The 19972-nt window shown below is 45.4% G+C and overlaps 1 protein-coding gene across 1 annotated transcript in view; it reads right to left on the bottom strand.

The window, feature by feature from the left end:
* The window catches only part of LOC138786381 (prostaglandin reductase 1-like), a 38884-nt gene extending 33223 nt beyond the window's left edge, over positions 1–5661 (bottom strand). The window contains exon 1 of the mRNA XM_069963370.1: positions 5623–5661. The gene's annotated coding sequence lies outside the window, so the exon portion shown is untranslated. The remainder of the gene's footprint in view (positions 1–5622) is intronic.
* Positions 5662–19972: the final 14311 nt, after the last annotated feature.

The raw sequence follows: 19972 nt of genomic DNA, 5'->3' as shown, positions 1-19972 counted from the left end.
TTTTTAATTTTTAAATCTATTACAGTGGTGCCTTGGTTTAAGAGTAACTTGGTGTAAGAGCTCCCTGTACTGGGTGGTAGGGGGAGTGGGGGAGGGGCATGGTCTGCATAGCGCGGTCTACAGCCCTGTACTCTGACCCAGGAAGTCTCCCTCACCTTCCAACTAGGGCTTACATCAGGGGACAGGACTGTGGAGGTAATCTCTCCATAGCTGTAACCCCTCTCTCCCTGGACAGAGAGTGCTGCATGTATGTGCCCACATCTGTCCTGCTCATTCCTTCCTGCTCCCTGCAGTCTCTGTCCGCCCTTGTGTGTCTCATTCTTTCCATTCCTGTACAGTAACTTATATATCACATATTAAGCTGCAGTTTTATCAGGGTTATACAGTTACTATACATTATATACCACATGCTGCTATACTGTACAGTAACTTATATATCACATATCCAGCTGCTGTGTTATCAGGGTTATACAGTTACTATACATTATATACCACATGCTGCTATACTGTACAGTAACTTATATATCACATATCCAGCTGCTGTGTTATCAGGGATATACAGTTACTATACATTATATACCACATGCTGCTATACTGTACAGTAACTTATATATCACATATCCAGCTGCTGTGTTATCAGGGTTATACAGTTACTATACATTATATACCACATGCTGCTATACTGTACAGTAACTTATATATCACATATCCAGCTGCTGTGTTATCAGGGATATACAGTTACTATACATTATATACCACATGCTGCTATACTGTACAGTAACTTATATATCACATATCCAGCTGCTGTGTTATCAGGGTTATACAGTTACTATACATTATATACCACATGCTGCTATACTGTACAGTAACTTATATATCACATATCCAGCTGCTGTGTTATCAGGGATATACAGTTACTATACATTATATACCACATGCTGCTATACTGTACAGTAACTTATATATCACATATCCAGCTGCTGTGTTATCAGGGTTATACAGTTACTATACATTATATACCACATGCTGCTATACTGTACAGTAACTTATATATCACATATCCAGCTGATGCAGTGTTATCAGGGTTATAGTTACTATACATTATGTACCACATGTTCCTATACTGTACAGTAACTTATATATCACACATCCAGCTGCTGTGTTATTAGGGTTATACAGTTACTATACATTATACACAACATGCTGCTATACTGTACAGTAACTTATATATTACATATCCAGCTGCTGTGTTATCAGGGTTATACAGTTACTATATATTATATACCACATGCTGCTATACTGTACAGTAACTTATATATCACATATCCAGATGCAGTGTTATCAGGGTTATACAGTTTCTATACATTATATACCACATGCTGCTATACTGTACAGTAACTTATATATCACATATCCAGCTGCTGTGTTATCAGGGTTATACAGTTACTATACATTATACACCACATGCTGCTATACTGTACAGTAACTTATATATCACATATCCAGCTGCTGTGTTATCAGGGTTATACAGTTACTATACATTATATACCACATGCTGCTATACTGTACAGTAACTTATATATCACATATCCAGCTGCTGCTGTGTTATCAGGGTTATACAGTTACTATACATTATATACCACATGCTGATTGCTATACTGTACAGTAACTTATATATCACATATCCAGCTGCTGCTGTGTTATCAGGGTTATACAGTTACTATACATTATACACCACATGCTGATTGCTATACTGTACAGTAACGTATATATCACATATGCAGCTGCTGCTCTTGTGTTATCAGGGTTATACAGTTACTATACATTATACACCACATGCTGCTATACTGTACAGTAACTTATATATCACATATCCAGCTGCTGCTGTGTTATCAGGGTTATACAGTTACTATACATTATACACCACATGCTGCTATACTGTACAGTAACTAATATATTACATATCCAGCCACAGTGTTATCAGGGTTATACAGTTACTATAAATTATATACCACATGCTGATTGATATACTGTACAGTAACTTATATATCACATATCCAGCTGCTGTGTTATCAGGGTTATGCAGTTACTATACATTATATACCACATGCTGCTATACTGTACAGTAACTTATATATCACATATCCAGCTGCTGTGTTATCAGGGTTATACAGTTACTATACATTATGCACCACATGCTGCTATACTGTACAGTAACTTATATATCACATATCCAGCTGCTGTGTTATCAGGGTTATACAGTTACTATACATTATATACCACATGCTGCTATACTGTACAGTAACTTATATATCACATATCCAGCTGCTGTGTTATCAGGGTTATACAGTTACTATACATTATACACCACATACTGCTATACTGTACAGTAACTTATATATCACATATCCAGCTGCTGCTGTGTTATCAGGGTTATACAGTTACTATACATTATACACCACATGCTGATTGCTATACTGTACAGTAACTTATATATCACATATCCAGCTGCTGTGTTATCAGGGTTATACAGTTACTATACATTATACACCACATGCTGCTATACTGTACAGTAACTTATATATCACATATCCAGCTGCTGCTGTGTTATCAGGGTTATACAGTTACTATACATTATATACCACATGCTGCTATACTGTACAGTAACGTATATATCACATATCCAGCTGTTGTGTTATCAGGGTTATACAGTTACTATACATTATATACCACATGCTGCTATACTGTACAGTAACTTATATATCACATATCCAGCTGCTGTGTTATCAGGGTTATACAGTTACTATATATTATACACCACATGCTGCTATACTGTACAGTAACTTATAATATCACATCTCCAGCTGCTTCTCATTGTTTTATCTCTTCTACATGTTATTCAGAATAATAATCAGTATATTTGGGGTGTGGAACCAATTGTCTGCAGATCAGTGATTTCTTATGGGAAAATTTGCTTTGGTGTAAGAGTGGATTTGGATTACAAGCGCCGTCCCAGAACAAATTATGCTCCTAATCCAAGGCACCACTGTATTTGGGTTTTGCAGCCTTACCCTAAACCTTAATTGGCCAAAAAACTAACAAAGTCGTTGTAACTTCTATAGTTGAAATGAAATTTCTTTTATTTGTTATCAAGCAGATCGGCAAAGGCATCGTCCATACAAGTTACGGCAATGAGATTACTCGGCTAGATGCCACTTCCCCCTCCGCCACCTCCTCTGTGTCCGTACTGACGTGTGCTATGCAGTGGCTGCCGCATTTGTGGAGGCTGAAAGGAAGACGAGGACGGACTGAAGCTCGGCCACCATCACGCTTTATGGAGGACTTCTGCTATAGAACTATTTTCCCCAGGTGTGTGTGTGTGTATATACGCATAGATGTGCAAATACATCTAATTCTGTTAAGATAGGAATTTACTTTGATGTTTTAGGTTCACACTGCATTTTTTTTATTTTTTATTTTTATTTTTTTTTTGCAGAAAACAGATGCAATTGTGTGCATCCGTTTTGATCCGTTTTTCCGTTGTAATAAAAAAAAAAGCATCAAAATGGATCCTTTTTTTAACGCACACAGAAGTAGTGTCAGCTATGTTTGTGTCCGTCAAAAAAGGATCTGTTTTGATCTGTTTTTTTTTTTTACAATGGAAAAACGGATGCACACAAATGCATCCGTTTTTTGCAAAACGGATTAAAAAAAAAAACGGATTGCAAAAACAGTGTGAACCCAGCCTTATCCTTAATTGGCCAAAGAACTAACAAGGTGTTTTTTTTATAGACAAAATTAAATATTTTGTAAATTTTTTATGTCTTTTCTAGGTTGCAAATAAAAAAAAAAAAAATGCTCTGAAAGCGGAGAATTTGCTATCAGGCGGATCGGCAAGTTATGTCAATGAGATTACTCGGCTAGATGCGTACTGATGTGTGCTATGCAGTGGCTGCTGCTTTTGTCGAGGCTGAAAGGATGGAAAGAAGTCGGCACCATCACACTTTATAGAGGACTTCTGCCTCGAAGAAATTAATGCTATAGAACTATTTGTCCCAGGTACGTGTGTGTGTTTGTGTGATTGATATATTACATACAGATATACACAGATGTGCAAATAAATTCATTCATTCTGTCAAGATAGGAATTTACTTTGATGTTTTAGCCCAAGTTCACACTACATTTTTTTTTTTTTTTGCAGAAAACAGATGTATGTGTGTATTTCCATTGACGTCCACTTAAAAAAAAAAAAAAAAGTATCAAAACGCATCCATTTTTTTTGATGTACACAAAACGCAGTCAACCACATTTGTGTGTACATTAAAAAAAGATGCTTATTTTTTTTTTTACTAATTATGGGAGTCAATGGAAAAACGAATCAGAATGGATGCAGACAAATACTTCCTGTAACTGCAGCCGCTCCGGACTCCTCTGAATCTGTCTCCGCAGTCACAGGCCGCTCACAGACAATTTTAGGGCCCATTGAATCCTATGAGTCTATTCAGACGATCTGCGCCATAAAAAATAGGACATGACTCAGATGTGACCGCGGCATGGATTAGCCAATGGAAATCTATGGGATCTGTCTTCTTACGTCCGTGACGTCCATGAGAAAAGCGGATCAAAGCAAACTAGTAGGACTGTGTGCCCATCGGTGACTAGCGTCTGCTTTCTCGCGCATACAGTAATGTGAATCAGCGTCATTTTATAATAAATTGTAAATTTATAAATTTGTGGGGGTTCCGCGTTTACGCTTTACGGTAAAACTAACATTTATTCTATAGGTCGGTCTGAATACAGCCATATGCAGGTTATACAGATTTTCCAAAGTTTTACTATTTTTATTTACAGCAAATTATTATTATTTTTTTTGCAAATAGGTGTGATTACAATGGCCGTATTGTGACTCTTATAGCGCTATTATTTTTTTCACGTATGGGGCGTCATTTTTACGCCATGATCTCTAGTTTTTATTAGTACCATATGTGTAGATTAGACATATTGATCAATTTATAATTAAAAAAAAAAATAAAAATCATCAATCAGTGTTATCTGTGATCATTACACAGGAGCCCAGCTGGTGCAGCATGGCACAGAGACATCGATGCCCCACTCCTATAGCTGCCATAGGAATACGGAACAATTGTATCTTCACAATTACCAAGGACACATGTATATTTCTGTGTTTTCTGGGGTCAAGGGGGGTAAATGTAGTTTCCCTTACGTCCCATTGGCATCACAACCATAGGGGTATTTTCGCCCCTGGGACGAAGGAATTTTTAATGAAAACAATATCAAAGCTTTATTAACCCCTCCTACAGGAAGTATAAATAAGCCCCTCCCCCTAACAACATCAGTCTTTTTTTCTTCGTCCTAGTATAGCCCCTAGGGACCTTGCTCCCTCCTATTATGTTTGTGGGTTATGGTACCTTAGGTACTTTTAGCAGGACCGGGACCCTCTGTGCCCGTTCTTTTCTTTCTATACAGGTTCGGCGGAACCATCCTGTGGCTGCAGGTGGAGGATTCCAGAGCAGTCTGGTATCCTGGAGTCGCGTCCGCCATCTTGTTTTGGAGCTGCGTAGTGGTGCGCAGTATCTGCGCATGCGCTTGCGGTTCACTTACGTTCCACCGCCGCGTCGGAGCGGCGCGGCCTCGTGACGTCATCACTGGGGGCCGGAAGTGCATGCGGAGCCAGTAAGCTGTTCCAGCGTCTCAGTTAAAAGCTGTGCATTCACCAGGTAGGACTGGGTCTGACTTCTAGTCCTACCTACGGAGCCTATAGAGTTTTCTGTGCTCAGACATTGCCTTCTCAGCGTGTGATCATCTGTCTTCCTGCTATACAAGCTGTATTGTAAGTACTACTCTGCTGCCATCTAGTGGCCCTATTGAATATGACACTCTTCCAGGTTTTTCAGGCTAGGCCTGTTATTTATTTAAATATATTGCTTATTCATGGCATAATTTATATTTAGATGTCGGCTATGGAAACTAGCCCATCATGGATGGGCACACCATCTATCAAAATAAGCTTCCAATATTGACATTCATATGTTATTTGATATATATGTATATATATTACAGTACGTTGTACGTCATGCCGCCCAAGAAAAACTGGTGAACCCGATACTCAGGATGTGGTTATATGGGTCAAGGAAAAATCGCTTGCTAATAGAGATTGCCGCCATAAGAAGAAATCTAAGCGTAGCATTTCTCCGTCAGTCTCTCATCCTGTGAGTATGTATTACTTAGGTGGATAGCAGAGAGAGTTTTTTTATCCCAGCTGAGTATGTCTCTATTTTTCTACCCTAGGGGTCAGAATTTAAGGTGATAGATGAGGTTGGTTCTTCCTCCTCATCTGATTCATCTTCTCCTTCCGAGGATGAAAAAGAGATTTTCAAGGGTTATTTCCCTATGGACAGCATCTATAAGCTACGCAGAGCTGTTCAGGCTGAGGAAATTGAGGATGGAGCCTCAACGGAGAGACGTCCATGTCCATGTTATATACTGAATGGAAGAAACCGGAAAAGGCTCCGGTTTTAAGTAAGAAGTTTAAAACCTTGTATGTCCTCAAGGAGGATGAATGCAAGGAATGGGCTGATCCTCCCAAGGTAGATACTGCTATAGCCAAACTATCTAAGAATACGGTTTTGCCCGCTGATGACGGTTCTAATCTCAAAGATCCAATGGATAGGAGAATCGAGGAAGCATTTAAAAGATCCTACACGGCGGCAGCTGCCCAAGGCGCAGTTGCTATTTCTGCATTTGAGGTATCCAGAAGTCTTAGAAGATGGCTAGCTAAGGTACAGGAGGATCTCGAGTCCGGAGTGAACCGGGACAAGGTCCTCCGTTCCTTCAAAAAGGTCAATATGGGAGTTGACTTTTTGTGTGATGCAGCTTCACAGGAGACTCGCCTAGCAGCTAAGACAATGGCCCTGTCAACTGCTGGTCGCCGTGCACTATGGTTAAGACCTTGGGCTGGCGATTCTAACTCCAAATTTCAGCTATGCATTTTGGAGTATCAGCCGGGCCGGTTATTCGGCTAAGAATTAGATAAGATCATGGAAGAGATGTCGGACAAGAAGGGGAAGTCCTTACCCCTTTCTTATGTTAGCGGATCATACAAAAGGCCGCGGGGATCCTTTCGTAGAGGCAGATCACCTCAACGAGGAAAGAGCCGTTACCAGTCCTGAGGAAGAGGGAAGTATTATAATAGAAGAGGTACCGGCAAGCAGCAAAATAAAGATTCTACCAAAAACCCGGACTTCTGACGCCAGATGTACACCTGTGGGAGGTCGTCTTGCTCTGTTTCTTCCTGCCTGGAAAAAACTAATAAAAGAGGCGTGGGTTGTAAGCATTATTCAAAGTGGTTATGCGCTTCCTTTATTTCTCCTTCCTCCCCCAAGGTTTCTGGTGTCTCATTATTTCGGTCCAGTAAAGCATCCCATCATGGAAAAGGAAATTCTGCACCTTCTGGATATAGAAGCTCTAGAAGATGTTCCTCTGTCAGACGTCGGTCTGGGAGTCTACTCTCCAATTTTTCTCGTGCCGAAGTCGTCCGGAAAGTGGAGGCTTATTATATCAGATCCGTAAAGACTGTCCTCCAGGAGGGCGACGTTTATGGTATCTATAGACCTCCAGGACGCATACCTGCACGTTCCTATTCTGCCAGCGCACAGAAAATACCTGCGGATTGCTATTCAGTTGCAAGGGAAGGTAAGACATCTTCAGTTCAAGGTTCTTCCCTTCGGCATAACTTCGGCTCCCTTTGTATTCACAAAGGTGGTGTCGGCCATGATGGTTATCTTCAGACTTCAGGGAATAAAGATCATTCCCTACCTAGACGACTGGTTGATTATGGCTCAGACTCACAGTCTTCTGATGTCTCAGCTGAATTATGTCTTGGACATTCTTCAGCAGCTAGGGTGGCTGATCAACCAGGAGAAGTCGGAACTGATTCCATCCAGAGTAAAAACTTTTTTGGCCTTTATCATAGATTCCACGCAGATGAAGCTGTTTCTGTCAACACCCAGGCTGTTGCGGATACAGAGGGGTGCCCAGTTTCTTATTCCTCCTCGTCAAGTGTCTCTTCGGACTCTAATGAGATTCTTGGGACTCCTTTCGTCAGCCGCAGAAGCAGTTCCATGGGCATTATGGCGGATGAGGTACCTCCAGAGAGAAGTCCTGACTACCTGGAACCGGAGCCTGGAAGATTTGGAAACACTACATGTTCTATCTACGGAAACCAGACAGTCCCTAACCTGGTGGAGAGAGGTGAAGCACGGAGCTTCCATAACCGAATCCCAGTGGATCACAATAACTACGGATGCGTCAGGTTCAGGATGGGGTGCGCAATCTAGAACAGAATGTGGTGTCGGGAACATGGAACAGCCAGGAGTCGTCCCTTCCATCAAATGTACGGGAACTAAGGGCTATTTACTTAGCCTTCTACACTTTACTCCAAAACTGTTGCAGAAGGCTGTGAGAATCGGACGGACAATATGGCTTGTGTTCGCTTAGATCAACAAGCAAGGAGGTACAAGTCGCCTCTACTTCTCAGGGAGGTAGAATCCATATCCAGATGGGCGGAACCCCGAATAGCCAGACTATCTGCTCTTCACATAAGAGGTATTCACAACACCCTAGCGGATCGTTTGAGCAGGGGATTGACGGTTCCAGGGGAATGGTCGCTTTCAAGGAAAGTGTTCCTGCAACTAACCCAAAGATGGGGAATTCCTCAGATAGACCTTATGGCCTCAGCAAACAATGCCAAACTGAGGAGGTTTTGTTCCCTATATTCGGCCGACAATCCGACGACGGTAGATGCAATGTCAATCCCATGGAACTTCCAGATGGCATACATATTTCCACCCATCTCTATGATCCCCAGAGTTCTGGTGAAGATCAGACTGGATCAGGCCTCGGTGATCATAATCACGCCGTTTTGGCCGAAGAGATCGTGGTTCACCCTGCTCATGAACATGAGCAGGGGCGAGTTCTGGAAACTGCCGTTACAGCCCGATATCCCAGGGACAGCACCTGTGCCAGGACCTAGTCAGCCTCAGCCTCACAGCCTTATTAGGTCCTGAAACTTTCTCTGAGAACGTCCTCCGGACATTGTCCCACACACGTAGTGATTCCACGAACGCTTCATATGCTCGTATCTGGAGAATATTTCAAACCTGGTGTACATCTAAGCAGTTGAGCTCTGTTAAACCCTCTACTCCTCAACTTCTTGAGTTTCTTCAGGAGGGGTTTGACAAGGGTCTAACACCAGGATCCATTAAGGTCCAAATAGCGGCCCTTTCAGCGCATCTGAACTATAGACTTTTTCAGATTATGAAGTAAAAACTTTGTCAAGGCTATACAAGATTAAGGCCTAGAGTAAAGAGACATGTCGACTCCTGGGATCTCTCCTTGGTACTTAGAGGGTTATGTCTACACCCATTTGAACCTTTGGAGGAGGTTGATTTGAAATTTCTAACCCTAAAGTGTACTCTTCTCTTGGCCGTTACCTCTGCAAAACGTGTCGGAGAGCTTCAGGCTCTTGGATCGACAGCTCCTTACATCATTTTCTCGGAAGATAAGGTGATGCTAAGATTCTTACCAGGGTTCTTACCCAAGGTCGCTTCATTTGTGAACATTAATGAACCTATTGTTCTTCCAAGTTTTTCTCCTTCTAATTCATCCCAGCAGGACGTGGATGTTTCCCTTCTAGATGTACCTAGAACTTTAAGAATTTACTTGAATAGAACTAATTCTTTAAGGAAAGAAGAGAATCTGTTGATCCTATTTTCAGGGAAGAACAAAGGGAAGAAGGCTTCTAAACCTTCCATATCAAGAGGGATGTGAGGCCATCGAATTGTGTTATTCTTCTGCTGGGAAGTCGCCTCCATCCTTTACCAGGGCACATTACACTAGAGCTGTTGCTTCTAGTTGGGCAGAACGGTCCTCGGTGTCCCTGGAGAACATATGTCAGGCTGCGTCTTGGTCATCCTTATCTACGTTTGTGAAACACTACAGACTAGATTCTAACATTTCTGCTAGAACGGCCTTTGCTAGTCAGTTCTTAGTGCAGCTGTGACGGAAAACCCACCCTCTGGGGATAGGACTTGCTAGTTCCCTATCGTTGTGATGCCAATGGGACGTAAGGGAAGCGAAAATTATTATGTTAATTTGTTTTCCCTGAGTACCATTGGCATCACAAGTCTCCCTCCCTGTTATGTTTTCTTGTAAATGACTGATGTTGTTAGGGGGAGGGGCTTATTTATACTTCCTGTAGGAGGGGTTAATAAAGCTTTGATATTGTTTTCATTAAAAATTCCTTCGTTCCAGGGGCTCGCGGGGGCGAAAATACCCCTATGGTTGTGATGTCAATGGTACTCAGGGAAAACAAATTAACATAATAATTTTAGCTTCTAACAACGTTTCTTTTTTATGCACAGTCTGGTGTCTTTTTGTAGCATTAGTTTTCGCAGTCTGTGTACCCCCCCCCCCCCCCCCCCCCCCCCCCCCCCCGCATAGTCTCTTTATTTCACACAAGTCACTTCTGAAGGTTCAGCTGTGGTAGATTCCGGAAGGCTTTGTTCACACCTATTTTTTAGGTAATAAGTTTTTGATGGAGTGGATTCCAAATCGTACAAAGCTGCTAAATAGTTTTCCTGGCCGTGTACTCATCTGGTTACACCGTCCGTGTAGGACATTAGTGTCTGAAATGCTGACCACTATCCTAGGTGTGAACAGAGGCGGAAATAATACATACCTGTAGGTGTCAGTCGTCCTATAGGTTCAGGGGTAAGCCGTCTGTCTTACTTTGCTCCGGTCCTATGTTCGATTCCCAACTTGTAGGTTTTAATTTGGGTTGGGGGTATTTCATGTTATTTAGGATATAGACACAAATCTCAATCAATATAGCTGTATTTTTCATACATGATATCTGAAACTTTTTTCTCTTTCAGGTTCAGGTACGCCCCAACATGTGGGACCTCACAGTGCCCGGCTACCATGATCCGTAAGCCCGAAGACCAAGAGGGGAGGAGATGGCGGCACTGGTGGTCCCACAATGGGGCCAGGTTACAGATGTGGACCAGCTGGGTAGGTCCGCCATTACTATGTAACACTGCACTCTGCTCTGAATGACCCTCTTCGCCTTATGTTTTCGCTTATTTTTTTCTTTTCAGTTTAAGCTGTGGAGAGGAAGGAATCGTGTCCGGTATCAATACACCAGGGAACTTCAGCCGGATGGTGACCTCCCCCCCATGTGATGGTATATGCCGCCACTCACCATCACACTCTGCTTTATGTATATGTTTTGTAATGGCACAAGTGTTTACCCAAGGTGACTGTAGGCCCACATACACCATGTGTTTTGGAATGGATAAATACACTGGTTGTGGCGTCTTTGTCTAAACAATTACAAAGTTATATGTGACTGTCCAGAGAGGGATTGGCTATGTTGCCCAATGACGCTTGACCCCTTTGTTCAGAGAGGTAGAAGCTGCAGCCACAGTGCTCACTTGAGGCTTCAGCCTCCTCCAACCCCTACACAATACAGGACTGTATAACTGATGGAGCACACAGGGGGTCTGTATATAGCTGGGGGAGCACACAGGGGGTCTATATATAACTGGGGGAGCACACAGGGGGTCTATATATAACGGGGAGCAAACGGGGGGTCTATATATAACTGATGGAGCACACAGGGGGTCTATATATAACTGATGGAGCACACAGGGGGTCTATATATAACTCGGGGAGCGCACAGGGGGGCTATATATAACTGAGGGAGCACACAGGGAGGCTATATATAACTGAGGGGGCACATAGGGGGTCTTTATATAACTAGGGGCAGCACACAGGGAGGCTATATATAACTGGGGGTAGCACACGGGGTCTATACTTCTGGGGGAGCGCACAGGGGGTCTATGTATAACTGGGGACGGTACACAGGGGGTCTATTTACTACTGGGGGCAGCACACAGGGATCTATTTACTACTGGGGGCTGCACACAAGGGATCTATATACTACTGGGGGCTGCACACAAGGGGTCTATATACTACTGGGGGCTGCACACAGCAGTCTATACTATATTGGGGCTGCACAGAGGGGCCTTACTACTATACTGGGGCACAGGGACACCTTAAAACTATGGGAGCACAGAGGGGTGTAACTACTATATAGGGCCACAGAGGGGTGTAACTACTGTATGTGTTGGAGGTTAATATGTTTCTCTGGCAGATTCTGGAGAGAAGATTCACAGCCGGGGGAGAAATCAAGGTGGCCCAGGCTGGATGGAGAGAAAAAGAAAAAGCGACAGATTCTCATCAGAGAAGATGCCCCCTGTGAGTCACTGGATGTAACTGCACTCTGTTATAGAGTTGTAGTGATAGGGGACATGGTGTGGCGGTATTATGTAATAGTATCATTGGTGATATCTTCCTGTTTTGTTCAGAGCAGTTTTCATGTAATATGTCATCACTGTATGGTGGTAGGAGGGTTATAAGAGAACTACTGTATGTATTGGGGCTCTTAAAACAGTGTGGGGGCACTTTCAGGGCATTATACTGTGTGGGGAGCACCGATTCTGCTAAGTTCAAAAGGGGGGGGGGGGGGATGCGGTCGCCAAACTGAATCTTTGCCCCGGGTGCAGGAAAAGCTAGCTACACCTCTTAACATCTGAATCTTACTCGTTGTTTCACCCATGTGGAGAAACCCCAAATTCCACATAGACGTATGGATTTTAAAACACAATAGTCAAACACTATGAAAAAACATAATCCCTGTCCTGGGAGGCGGGTCAGACTACATCATGCACAGGAATCCAAAACCAAGGCCCAGAATATTGTATGTAGAAACTGTTTAAGAAATCTGTCCCTAGAACAGTGGCCCATGGGAATGTGCCGATCTTCTGATAACTTGCTTTATGTCCACAGAACCAGTGAAGAATTATGTTGAAGTAGTGGACCCGGCGGCTCTTGTGGAAGATGAAGATCTCGAGGGTCAGCAGCAGGAGAGGCCGACCCCACTGGTTTTTGGAAAAACGTCCAGCTCTGGTGTATCTGAGGGAGGAGAAACGCTGTCAGGACCGTCAGGCCCATCTGCAGATATGGATGAAGGCCATCGAGCAGCAACACCATCAACATGAGGGGACTGCAGCACCATCAACATGGGGGGACTGCAGCACCATCAACATGAGGGACTGCAGCACCATCAACATGGAAGACTGCAGCACCATGAACATGAGGGACTGCAGCACCATGAACATGGGGGACTGCAGCACCATCAACATGGGGGGACTGCAGCACCATCAACATGGAAGACTGCAGCACCATCAACATGAGGGACTGCAGCACCATCAACATGGGGGGACTGCAGCACCATGAACATGGGGGACTGCAGCACCATCAACATGGAAGACTGCAGCACCATCAACATGAGGGACTGCAGCACCATCAACATGGGGGACTGCAGCACCATCAACATTGGGGACTGCAGCACCATCAACATTGGGGACTGCAGCACCATCAACATGGGGGGACTGCAGCACCATGAACATTGGGGACTGCAGCACCATGAACATTGGGGACTGCAGCACCATCAACATGGGGGGACTGCGCACCATCAACATGGGGGACTGCAGCACCATCAACATGGGGGATTGTAGCACCATCAACATGGGGGGACTGCAGCACCATCAACATGGGGGGACTGCAGCACCATCAACATGGGGGGACTGCAGCACCATCAACATGGGGGACTGCAGCACCATCAACATGGGGGGACTGCAGCACCATCAACATGGGGGGACTGCGCACCATCAACATGGGGGGACTGCAGCACCATCAACATGGAAGACTGCAGCACCATCAACATGAGGGACTGCAGCACCATCAACATGGGGGACTGCAGCACCATCAACATTGGGGACTGCAGCACCATCAACATGGGGGGACTGCAGCACCATGAACATTGGGGACTGCAGCACCATGAACATTGGGGACTGCAGCACCATCAACATGGGGGGACTGCAGCACCATCAACATGGGGGGACTGCGCACCATCAACATGGGGGGACTGCAGCACCATCAACATGGGGGGACTGCGCACCATCAACATGGGGGACTGCAGTCCCTATAACATTTGTTGCAGGCCCCAGTGCTGCTGCTCCCCCTGCAGACAGACCCCAGCCATGTCCCTCCCCCCCTCTTGCCGGCCGTGTTCCACCTTGCTTCCTGCTCATAGAGATCTCTGAATGGAAGAACCATCTGACGCTGAAGTAAATGCATTGTCAATGATGAGATGGACCACTTTGGGCATTGTATTGGAGCGAGCTGCCGCCCAGAGTGTGTGCAAGTCTATGAATTACCATTGAGTGTGCTGGCAGTGTATAAGCAGGCCGACCCGTAGAACCTGCCTGCACCCGGGAGATCGGGCCGCAACTCTGAGGCCTCCACTTCTCCCATCCTGCAGGTGTTGCCCACAACAGCTTCAGCACCTGACCCACCTCATTACACAGCCTACACAACATGCCCATTATCTTTCACCCCAGCCTGCCAATTATTATCTATCATCTTACTCCCACCCGGCCCCTCATGCATTCTCACCTCATCCTGCACCTTATTATTCCTCCCTCCCTGCCCATCCGCCATCTTATCCCTCACCAGCCTGCCCCTGATCCCCCTCGCACTGTTGCCACTGCCCCCTTTTTTATGCACCCCCGACACATGTTCCATCCCCTGGGCCCCCTCCAGACCCCCCCAGTCCCCATTCTCCCCATTGCTTAAACTCATGTGATTTGCACTTTGTATGTTTGTTAGGTACTTTATGATCGTTATTGTCCTTAGAAAATCATTTCATTTAGCCAACTTTTTTTCTGATAGCAAACGGAAAGGAATATTCCCAAATAAATTTTCACATTTTTATTTCCAACATGGTGCAAACTTCTTTTTTACCCGACAATCACTTTTATCTGTAGAAAATGTTTTAGGGCAAAAAAGTTGCTTTGAAAAATGTTTATATTTCCTTGTTTTACACAAATCTTTTTCAGGAGAGGTAAAGCCTAATAACGGCCTTTGTAGCCAGACGTCTCTCCTTAGGGCGACTGCAAAATTCTAATTGTCTCATTTATTTCCAAAGAATTTCCGGAATCGTGTGTAAAGCTACATTAGCGAGATGGGCAAATAAGGTTAACCCTTTAGGATTAATGTCCAATACAATGGGTGGCAGCAAAGGACAAGGGGTGGTGCTCCTGGCATCTACTGGCACCTACTACTTATTACGAGAGGTGGAGCTCCTGGATGACACCTACTACATACTACAAGGGGTGGAGCTCCTGGCCGACACCCACTACATACTACAAGGGGTGGTGCTCCTCGCTGACACCCACTACATACTACAAGGGGTGGTGCTCCTGGCCGACACCCACTACATACTACAAGGGGTGGTGCTCCTCGCTGACACCCACTACATACTACAAGGGGTGGTGCTCCTGGCCGACACCCACTACATACTACAAGGGGTGGAGCTCCTGGCCGACCCCTACTACAAGGGGTGGTGCTCCTGGCCGACCCCTACTACAAGGGGTGATGCTCCTGGCACCTACTGGCACCTACTACTTATTACGAGAGGTGAAGCTCCTGGCCGACACCCACTACATACTACAAGGGGTGGTGCTCCTGGATGACACCTACTACATACTACAAGGGGTGGTGCTCCTGGATGACACCTACTACATACTACAAGGGGTGGAGCTCCTGGATGACACCTACTACATACTACAAGGGGTGGAGCTCCTGGCCGACACCCACTACATACTACAAGGGGTGGTGCTCCTCGCTGACACCCACTACATACTACAAGGGGTGGTGCTCCTGGATGACACCCACTACATACTACAAGGGGTGGTGCTCCTGGCCGACACCCACTACATACTACAAGGGGTGGTGCTCCTGGCCGACACCCACTACATACTACAAGGGGTGGTATATACTATGTATATCTTTTATACAATCCACATTTACTCTTCCAAGTTTGTTATATCCTGCTATGGCAAGATGGAGAGGTGTCACGGCCCTGGTGTATCCGGGGTGGGACAACCATCCTAGATATGTCTGTATAGATAGGGCTCCAGCGGTGCTCTCCACGGAGAGGCCAAAAGGAAATATGGCCGTCATTACATTGAGCAATCCTCAGGCAAATCATAAGGATTAGTCCGCTTCATGTAATGGTCAACAATGAGGACAATCAGTAATTGATTGGCTGAACGGCCCATCACCTCAGGCACTCGGGAGCTGCAGCCACAACGCTGATCATAGAGAGCTAATGGAGAACAGGTTAGGCCAAGGGCTGCACAGATATCACTCATGATGTCCCTGCAGCCCTTGATCGTGTAATAGGATCAGTCTACAAGCAATGTAGGTGATGCGCTCTCCTTTACACCGTTTATTTGCCCATATAAATGGTACATTATGTTTGGCCCGCTATACATCCTATGTTAGAGCTTGAGCGCACTCACAGCCTGAAGCTACCACATTGGATGGAGAGAGTGGTGGGACAACTTTGGAAATGTCTTCTGACTGATTAAAATGATTTTCCAATGTTCCTTTTTCAGTAGAGCAGATGAAGCTCAACACCAACAATCCAAACCCTGATGAAAGTGCCACAACTGCTGGAGGCAAGCCCCGCTCCTCCCACGGCAAGAGTAGAAGTGGTCCCTGACGAGACGGGCGAGGGAGAAGATGGCAGGACCATCACACATGCCATCCACTGGATCCAGCTTCCCCCGTCATCCTGGGCAGGAACGGATCAGCACTGAAAGGCCGGCAGCTAGAGGAGCGGAGCACTGATCAAATGAAGCTCTCCACTTCGTTTAGATGAATGATTCTCATCTGTAGTCAGGATCAATTGGAAAAACTTTATATCAGTTCCATATTTTTTATTTATATGGCCTATTGGGAGGTTGTCCTGTACAGTGCTTATATCCCCCTATTTGGGTGCCATTGCACGGTACGGGAGGTATATTGATGACCTCCTCCTGATACGGCCCCTTGATAAAGCGATAGGACAGCAAAACGTGCGTCGGGGTTGGCATCAGGACGGTCACAAACAAATGGGTGAGTTCATTATTACATTTATTTGTAACTAAGGACCCAAGTATTGGGATAGGCGGGAATTGCATGATAGGGATTGCCTGCTGCGGCTACAGCATTGTTTTGTACTTGAGTGGTTAGCGTTTAAGCAGACTGCACCCTCATCTTCCTATCTATATACTAGGTAATCCTGGGTAACGATCTGTGGCGTCAAGTATTACAACCACCCCTGTTTAGTGGCCGTATCCTGTTTTTCTTGTATTTTAGTACTATCTTTAATCATCTTTTTTATTGTATGTTTTTACTATATTTAATCAATAAAAGTATACTTTTTGGATATTAATGCTCATATGTCAGTAGTGTATACTGTTGTGAGTGAGTTTTATCTCAAACTTTAGGTAATTAATACGATGTGGGTATGATATTAATAATAATACATATATATGGTGATAAATCAGGTAATTACATCAGCCACCACATCGGTAATTGGAACTGTTTTGTGTCACATAGATGTGTGATGTAGCGGTACTGGTGTAGCTTAGAGTTGAGCAGTGAAGAGAAGAGGAGTTTGTCGGAGGAGTCCCAACCCAGGGTAGTTATGTGCTCTGCCTGAACTTTAGAGAGATACAAGAGATACTTGTGCCCGTGTTTAGACTATGCTGTCTGATCACCTTCTGCCCTACAGTGTCAAGGTACTTGTCCTTGAGGAACTGACCCGGATAGAGCAAAGCTGCCGTAACCAAGGTGACAACGGAACACGCTTTGACACTTTGTTCAAGTCAGGTAACCAAGACTGGGGCTTTTTCACCCTAGTAGGACGGGTACCCCAACACTGCAGGGCAAAAGGTGGTTAGAGTGACAAAGGTCGAAACACGGGCACAAGTATTCTACTACTAAAGTTTCGGCTGAGCTCACCACTAGATTGGGTTTCGGCTCTCCTGACAAACTCCTCTCCACTCTTCTGAACTCTCGATTCAACCAAACCAGCACTGCTGTTCTACATCACCACTTCAGCTTCTCTCAGCACAAATCCAGTGAAAGCAAGTCTGTATCAGTCACCTATACTGTATTACCAGAGACTTGTCAGTAAAGATCAGTTCATTTATTCTACTGGGACTGTACAGCCATATTAATCCATGGGAGAAAGACTGAGACCATGGTTGGTTGGGATATTTGCTGCTGCTGCTGGACGTTTCCTGTGTTCCTGGACGTTTTGTGCCCTCTGTGTAGTGGAGGTCCTACTATGAATATTGGTAACCTGGACTGTGGACTGGATTCTGCCCAGAGCTTATTGGATTGTGGACTGTGTGATACCTATTGGATTGTGTTTTCCTATTGACGGAACTGCTAATAAACCTCTGCGCTGGCCCTCCATAGCTCGCTCTGTTGATTGTGTGATACCGGAGGAGAACCCCGTGACAACTAGTGGCAAGCGGCGGGACCAACGGAGCGTAGCCCCAATGGAGAACTACCCACAGAGTGAATACAGAAACTAGACCGTATCCAGCCTGCAGGAGAGAGCTAGAGAACTTGGCCTGAACCACCAGGGACTGGATAAAAAGGCCTTGATTGATCTTCCGTTGAGTGCTGTCCAGACCACCTCCTCTCAGACGTCTAACGGGCAATCCTTGGAGATGGGGCCCCCACCCCCTAAGAGCCAATGGGTGGTGTGGTACAAGGAAGAGATCGCAGCTCTGGGCCCAGGCGTCTCTCAGGAGTATAAGGAGGGGGCTGCTCTCCGATGCCAACGAAGACAAGAAGCCATGGAGCCCGAGAGAGGGAGTAGTGTTACTTGGAGTGTGAACCCAACTCCGCAGGAACCTGTGCGTATCACCCGGGCAGATTTCAAGCCATTTGATGAGGTTTCTGGGGATGTGGAGGGGTTCTTTAAGGATTTTAAGCAGCAGTGTGACTTGATGGGGGTGCCCTACTATGACTGGATACGCATGCTGGTGAGACTCCTAAATGTAAGCATGGCGGAGGCTTACCGGACCATTGGGTGACCGCAGAATCGGGATTATAACCATGTGAAAACCGACTATCCTGGATTACCATGCTGTCACACCGGACTCAGTTCTGTGACCTCCCATGCACAACGGGGGGCTCCTTTAAAATGTATGCTTATAAGATGTCCCAGGCATGTCGGAGATGGCTGGAAGCAGAACACGCCTTACCGTGGAAGATATCGTTCAAACATTTCCTAAAGAACAAATTTTTGCCAAGTGCCCTTCGTAGGTACAGGAATGGGTCCAGTAGCACATGCCACCAACTCTGGATAGAGCTGCAGCCCTGGCCGATGAGGCCCTTACTATCCGACCGCAACGGAAGCAACTGCGGGACATTAACCCACAGCCTGTCTCAGTGACCCAGTCCCCTCCTGTCCAATCAGCCCCTCCACCCAGCCAAAGAACACTAACAAACCCAACTCACTATCCTGGAACCCAACAGTCCTGGTAGAATCACAGAACGGAGATGTTACAGGTGTGGGCAGTCTGGGCACCTGCAATCCAGTTGTCCTTCAAATACTCGAAGAGCCCCAGGCACCCCCACCTCATCCGGTGCCTCTCGTGCACTCCCCTCCAAATGAGGAAGAGTCAGCACCACCCCCACCAGAGTGGGTCACTGAGCCCAGCACCATGGATACTGCGTTTGGAGTCTACGGCATCCAGCCTCTGTCCCCAAGCTACCCAGAGCGGCGGCAATGCCACATGGAGGACGTTCTAATCGATGGATACAAAGTGAGTCTGGGGCATTTTTGACTATTGCGGATCCCCGTGTAGTTCGGCCACAAGCGATACAGCCAGGAGGACAGGTATTATAAAAGTGGGCAACCTGGGCCTCTGCATGCAAGCTACCCCGCCAAGTGGGAGATGGGCCTCCCTACAGA

The sequence above is a fragment of the Dendropsophus ebraccatus genome, chromosome 3, assembly GCF_027789765.1.
Source record: "Dendropsophus ebraccatus isolate aDenEbr1 chromosome 3, aDenEbr1.pat, whole genome shotgun sequence".
Classification (NCBI taxonomy): Eukaryota; Metazoa; Chordata; class Amphibia; order Anura; family Hylidae; genus Dendropsophus; species Dendropsophus ebraccatus.
The sequence above is the reverse complement of the archived record's forward strand: the minus strand, read 5'-3'. Positions and strand labels throughout refer to the sequence as shown.